Genomic DNA, 7041 nt, shown 5'->3' with positions numbered 1-7041 from the left:
CGCTCCCGCGGGAGCGCCCGAGGTCAGAGCCGAGCTCAGGGGTGAGACTGAAGGATGGAGTCGAGTTTAGGGGTGAGACTGAAGAATGGAGTCGAGTTTAGGGGTGAGACTAAAGGTCAGAGCCGAGCTTAAGGGCAAGACTGAAGGATGGAGCCGAGCTTAGGGGTGAGACTCAAGGATAGAGCCAAGCATAGGGAGGCGACACCCAGCCCATCATACTGCCATAAACAGGGACATCCCAGGCATGCACTGCCCTGCCCTGCCCACTCAGTCGCTTGTCTGATCTCCGGAGCCAAGTCGCAGGTGAGCAGTTAAAGCTGGCAACCAGAGCACATCATTAAGCTGGCTTGGCTCTACCACAAAGTCAGGAGCGCCAGAGTTAGTGGGGAAGAAGACAAAATAGAGTTCCTGTCGGCACAGTTGAGTGAGCTCATGCAGTTGAACGAGCTCATGCGCAACATCAAGTGTTGCGTTGCTCTAAGCGTGGTTTGTGTCCTGCCTTCACTTGTGAAGTCTCATCTGTGAGTGTTCTTTTAAATTATAGTAAAGCTATAAAAACAAACACGGAGAGGAATGGTCTGAGTGAGCAGGCAGTGTTATGTTGGTATATTACAGTTCAGCTGAAGTTATCTCCCTATACTTGTAACTTGGGGAATTGAGAAGGTATTTTGATAGACCAAGGCAAAGCTCTCTCCATCATGTATCTAAAAATCCCTACTTGCTGTTAATCTACAGTAATATAGAATTTGCTGCATTTTGGAGCTGTCTTGCACAGGCATATTAAGAAATTAAGTCGTTTGAAAGAACTAATCAGAAGGTAAACTGCTTACTTAAGGGAGGGTATACAGCCATAGCACTCAATGATTAGGTTTAGTTTTTCCTAAAGGCCAAAAGCATATAGAGAATTAAAGTGTGTGATGAACAAGCTTTGAATCAGATTCTTCCTCCTCCAGAAGTGGACTAGGTAAGGAGATCATGAATGAAGATTGTGAGAGTTTTATTCATAATGAGAGAAACCTCTGTGGATGACTGTATTTATTTCAGCTCTCATCACTGAGTTTGTATGATACAAGGCAAATCACTTGACCTAAACTTTTCATGGGTGGTCCTTATAGTTTTCATTTCCTGAGCACTTGAAAACAGCATGGGGTGGATTTTCAGGAGTGCTAATCATTAACTGTTGTAATTGAGATCAGTGATAGGAGCCCTGAGGATCAAATGCTGAAGAGTGTTAAGAGTTCAAGCTGCACAGTAACAACAGATCTCAGGTTGGGCACAGTAGCAGTGCAGTGTTTAGCCCTACTGTTTTCATAGGAATCCAGCACCCCTCAAGGGTTTGTGGAGATACATTTAATAAGGTGCAGAGAACACAGACTTTTACAAGAGCGTAGTAGATCATAGGATGGCCTGGGTTGGAAGGGACCTTAAAGCTCATCTCATTCCAATCCCCTCCCATGGACAGGGACACCTTCCACCAGACCAGATTGCTCCAAGCCCTGTCCAACCTGGCTTTGGACATTTCCAGGTATGGGGCAACCACAGCTTTTCTGGGCAACCTGTGCCAGGGCCTCACCACCCTCACAGTAAAGGATTTCACCTTAACTTGTAATCTAAATCTACTCTCTTTCAATCTGAAGCCATTCCCCCTTGTCCTGTCGCTCCATGCTCTTGTAAAAAGTCTCTCTCCAGCTCTCTTGTAGGACACACCCTTTCTTTTAGGTACTGAAAGACCACAGTAAAATCACCCCAAAGCCTTCTCTTCTCCAGGCTGACCAATCCCAACTGTCTCAGCCTTTCCTCATGGCAGAGGTGCTCCATCCCTCTAAACAGTCTTCATGGCCCTCCTCTGGACTCACTCCAACAGGTCCATGTCCTTCCTGTGCTGGGGACCCCAGAGCTGGAGGCAGATCTGCAGGTGGGGCCTCACCAGAGTGGAGCAGAGGGGCAGAATCCCCTCCCTCACCTGCTGCCCACACTGCTGGTGATGCAGCCCAGGGTACAGTTGGCTCTCTGGGCTGTGACTGCACATTACCAGCTCATGTCCAGCCTCTCATCCACCATCAACCTCATGTCCTTCATGGCAGGATAAGCAAAAAATAATACGTTCAGTAAGTTTTATACTACATGCATACAGTTAGGAAATTATTTTTTAGAAACAAGTGTCATGTCATATCCAAAGCTGAAAAAAAAAATTCAAGCAGGCAAATCTTCCTTTCATTAAAAAAAAAAAAAATAGTTAATCAGATTCTGATATTTATGTCTGAGACCTGGCCTGTAAGACCTACCATGCTATACTTCATTCATGTTTTCAAGGACTGAAATATTTGGGTTTGTTCAGATGTAGCTCTTTTCTGTTTGGAACTTGAACTAGTTTAGAATTTGAAAATGTTTATAATTTGTCATTTCCTAATTGCCTTGTTGCATACTTAACTGAAGTCACACAATAACAAACTGAAGACAAATCTTCTGAAGTCACACAATAACAAACTGAAGGCAAATCTTAAGTATTACATTTAAGAAGCAGCAAAAGGGATGCTCACAGAGTATACTCACAGGCAATTTTGCATCTTAAACTACATATTTTTGTGTTTTGTATCATCTGTACAAAGGAAGTCAACTAATTTAATTATGGCGCAACTGTTTTTCTAATTAGTTCATTTCTTTTATAGGGATAGTTAACTTTACTGGAAGTTAAGTTGTAGGCATAACTTACTGAATCTGGCAACACTGATGTTGTGTAGATCTGTTCCACTTGCTCTGCATTAAAAAGCTCTTGACCAGCGGTCTGTGTTATTTTCAGAACAATATTTGTGGGTTTTTTTCCCACAAAAAAAAATATAATATTTGCCTTGTCAATAAAACATCTTACCTACTACTTACTTCCATTGTTCTACTACAGAAACTTTTGTATTTAGCCTTTTTTATTGTTATTAACTAACTTTTAAGACAGACCATTTTTGCACTGGGATAAGCCTTTACTGTGGAGTGTTTGCTCCTGCCACATCTCTAATTTCTGTTCAGAGGTAGTTACCGTAGAACAGCATTCCCCCCCTCCTCTTTCAGGATGTAAAAGCAGCTGCAAGATCACTGTGTTAAGGTGTGCTGTGGAACATGAGATTTATTTGTTGCTTAAGCTGAATTTTCCTCATTGTTTGAGAAGCCTCCCATGAAGTCGTTACCACTCACTGATATTACTGTTAAGACACACACTCTGTTACAGCATTACTGAGGAGCTAACAGCTGCCTAGGTAGGATAAAACCCTGCATCAGCATTCATGTCAAAAATGAGCTTAAGCACTTGACTAAGAGAAGCTCAACTCTCAAACTATAACAAGGACCCATTAGGATACAGCCCAAGCTCCAAAGCACCTTACCTGTAAGTGCTTGCTTTGTATTCAGGTATGGACACAGCCAGTGGTTCAGGTCAGTCCTTGCTCAAGGAGTGCCCCTTCTGGTCCCCTACAAGTCTCACCATTCATAGGATTCTATCCTCTCTCTAAATCTAGGCAGAGAGAACACAGTCCTCTTGCATGCCTACTTTACTATCACTTTCTTATTCCCTGAGAGCTCATTGGAGGACAAGTAACAGTTCTGTGTCGCAATGTGCTGCAGCCAATAGTATTCCTACTGTACTTGTAGCTCTGCTATATTTTGCCTCTTAATACCTAAAATTAGTTATTAGACAGCTTTACAAAACTATTATGGCCTACCCTGCAGCCTTACGAGAGATAATTACATTAGATACTCCTATGAAAGCAACTTTCCCACATATGTAGCTACATTCCACATTTTATAGTTATTATCAGCTACTAGATTGAATATTAAACCTGAAAAAACCCCTACAAAACCAAAAGCAAACCAACCAACAACCACCAAAAAACCACGCACCCCCAAACCAAGAAAAAGCCCCAAATTAGCACGCTTACCAGGCACAAACAACTTCTTGTTTCAAACACTCTAGTTTATATAAGCAGCAGCTGTTTGCCATTGCCAAATTTATAGGACCAGCCTCCAGGGCTGTGCTAAGGGTGGGTTTATATAAAGGGCCCTTGCTAGGGAGTGCTCAGTAGTGTGGTGGGGTTGTGATGTTGGTATGTCCTTTGGTGGCGGTGTTGAGAAAGAAGTAGTTTTTATTTATAAAGATAATGCTTTGGGTCTAGAATAGTTAGTTTAACTTTATTTGTCCACTGGAAGTGTAATTTCCTAGCTCTTTTCATTTGTGACTTATTTTCTTGTACCTGCTTATGGCCTTTTTTAGCTGTAAATATCTTTGGCTGCAGGCTCTTCTGAATTATTTAATATAGGAAAAATATTACAGAGGTTAAAGAAGAAAGGCTTTAGTAGTGTCTAGCATCTATTTTCTTAGTTAACTATTACAGATAGCTACTGTGAGTGTCTATAAGGGCTCTGTTTTAGTTACTACTGTGGGAATTTTCTTCTGACCCTTTAACTAGTACAAAAGGTTGTGTGGGATTTCTGGCTAGTGGTCTGCACTCTTATTACTTTCTTCTGTATTTTCTCAGAGCTACTGTGTAATCAGTATCTCTGGGGCTTTAGTTTCTAGCTGCCTGTGGTTTCCAATATTCAGTATTTATGGAGAAAATACTTATGTTTGAGGGCAAAGGTGCCTGCCTCAGACACTCAAAGGTGTTTGTGCTGTTGTGAGAATAACATTTTCTTCATGTTACATATTGGCTGGGGGTGGGAAAAAGGGTACTTTTTTTTTCCACTGAATTTGGGAAAGTGCAAGTTGTCTCTCTTTTGGCTTTTATCCTGTGAGACCCTCTTTGGAACCTGGCCTGCAAGAGACCCTCACTACTTTTTCATGTAGAGTGGTGGAAAGCATGAGAGGCTTAATGTTGTGTCTGAGCTGCTGTGATGAAGAGTTACCTCTAGAAAGCACAGTAGAAAATGGTGTTTTTTTAATTTTCCAGTGATGGAAGACTGAGTGTCCTGTGGTGGTGGAGAGGCTCAGCTGTAAGGCAGAACTTCATAATGTAAAACCCTTGGGCTCATAAAGCCCCTTCCCACCTGAGGACCTGCTGCAAAGGACTGGTTCTGGAAAAGTAGGGGTTGGTCATGGAGCTTGTGCAAGTAAGTATTACCCAGACTTGGTGTTTCTCTGCTGCCAGCTTGAAGTGGTTACACCTGCTTGAACCTTTAAAATAACTAAATACCCCTTCCAATGAGCCAAGTGACTCTGCTGTGGGAGTGTATTAGCAGCTTAAATGATTTGTACTGTAGTGTCTTGAATCCATGTATGTGTGGGCTATCTCTGTTGGAGGTGTATTCTTATCTGCTTGGGAAATGATTTACAAGTAGGCATGTATGTGATACTTTTTTTTTTAAGTTTATTAGCTTATCTTGAAGTCCACCAGCTTGTTCCTGCTAAGTCTTAATTGATTGGAAATAATGGTAGAACAAACAAATCCTGCTTCTAGGTGGTTCTGCTTTGGAGCCAGCAAATGCTTTACAGATTCAGGTGTTACCAAGACCAGATAAATAGTAACTTTAGAGGTAGTGATACTTAAACCAGGTGTATATCTTTGTGGCTCAGTGGATTCAGGTGGGTGGGACATACAGGCAGGAATATGACACTAATGCCTACCTGTAATGAACTTTATGCTTGATTTTTTTGCTTATCTATTTCAACAGATTGGAGTATTATAAGCAATTCAGTTACTGTTTGAATGTCTCTTCAAGGTGCTCTTTGAGCTTTCTGAAGTGTCACCAGCTTTGGGTTGTGCATTGGCTAGCTGTCTGTTTATTAGGTGGTCATTTGCCTATTTGGATTTGCTTTCTTTTGTTAGTGCTAATTGACGGCTTATCATGGATCAGTTTGCATCTAGGCATGGATTTGAAGAACTGGGTGTTGTCCAAAGTCATTGTTCTCATTGTTCTGCACTTGTACCTTTGGTCCTTCCCCCCCCAGCTTGCTTATATTTCACTCAAATGCAGAGCTCATGCAGTTACAGCTTGTCCACTTAAAGGATGTGCCAATTGCTTCCCCCCACAATGTAGCTTATGATAAAATTCCCTTTTATGCCTTTTTCTAAGTTAGTCTTGGGTTTTGCTGATAAATTAAATATTTGATCCTGTGTCTAGAACAGAACATATTTTGCATCTGGAAATAAAAGCAGATTTGTGGTTCTGGTCCCCTGTGTTGCAGCAGACATGCACTAACACTCACTAAGAACTTGTAGGCATCTCTGTGGAGTGTTTACTAGATAAGACAATTACACAGAGATTTAATGTCTGTTTCTAGAACTTACCTTTATCTGAAGAAGGTGCTTGAGTGTTCAGCAGAGGTTCTGTTCTTGTTTGGCAGAACTGGGCTGGTTTGTGACTTACAAGGGCATGGTGAGTTTAGAATTTCTGATGTTGATGAAGAGGGTAATCTGCCTTCTTGATCACTGCAGGGTGATGCTGGTAGGGGAGGGTTTGTTGCATGAAGTCCTTAGCTCCAGAGCTGGGAGAGAAAGAAGCATACCTGGAAAAAAGTTTGAAAGAACAAATCCTGAGAGGACCTTCAATGGTTGAAATGGATATTGAGATGAAAAATGCCACTCATAAGTTTGCAGCTGTCATTGTAGCTGCCATCACAACTTGTCCCTGACTTCATTAGAGCTATAGGATACGTACAGCTATAGGAGGAAGGTGATTGTTGCCTCAGGTACTTGCACTTGCTTGCCTTGTCAGATACAGTTACTGACAGATGGCTATGAGGAGCTGAAAATATGCCTAGCTCAGCATGAAGGGCACTTGTCTTGGCACTTGGGCTGTTTTGTCACTGTCAGTCTTTATTTCTGGGTTCTGCAGAACTGTACAGAAGCAGAACAAGTACTGCACATATTTGAGACAGTCCCCACATGTGAAGTCTGGCATGGGAGAAAATAAAACATGCTTGTTGGCAAAACAAAAGTGGTGAGAATACAGGAAAGTGTATTCAGGATAAATATGAATGGAACAAGCCTAAAATAGGGATGCAGCAGTGACTGAAGGTTAGCTGGGAGTCCTAGTTGTGTGATCAGATGTTAGGAA

At 41.9% G+C, this 7041-nt stretch overlaps 1 protein-coding gene across 1 annotated transcript in view; it reads right to left on the bottom strand.

Moving 5' to 3' along the window:
• GDPD2 (glycerophosphodiester phosphodiesterase domain containing 2) overlaps positions 1–6698 on the bottom strand; it is a 19973-nt gene extending 13275 nt beyond the window's left edge. The window contains exons 1-2 of the mRNA XM_017819140.1: positions 6643–6698; positions 6273–6490 (exon numbers count right to left, since the gene is read on the bottom strand). The gene's annotated coding sequence lies outside the window, so the exon portion shown is untranslated. The remainder of the gene's footprint in view (positions 1–6272; positions 6491–6642) is intronic.
• Between the last annotated feature and the right edge of the window lie 343 nt (positions 6699–7041).

The sequence above is a fragment of the Lepidothrix coronata genome, unplaced genomic scaffold, assembly GCF_001604755.1.
Source record: "Lepidothrix coronata isolate B3197 unplaced genomic scaffold, Lepidothrix_coronata-1.0 Scaffold73, whole genome shotgun sequence".
NCBI lineage: Eukaryota > Metazoa > Chordata > Aves > Passeriformes > Pipridae > Lepidothrix > Lepidothrix coronata.
Note: the sequence above shows the minus strand (reverse complement) of the source record. Positions and strands in the feature narration are given on the sequence as shown.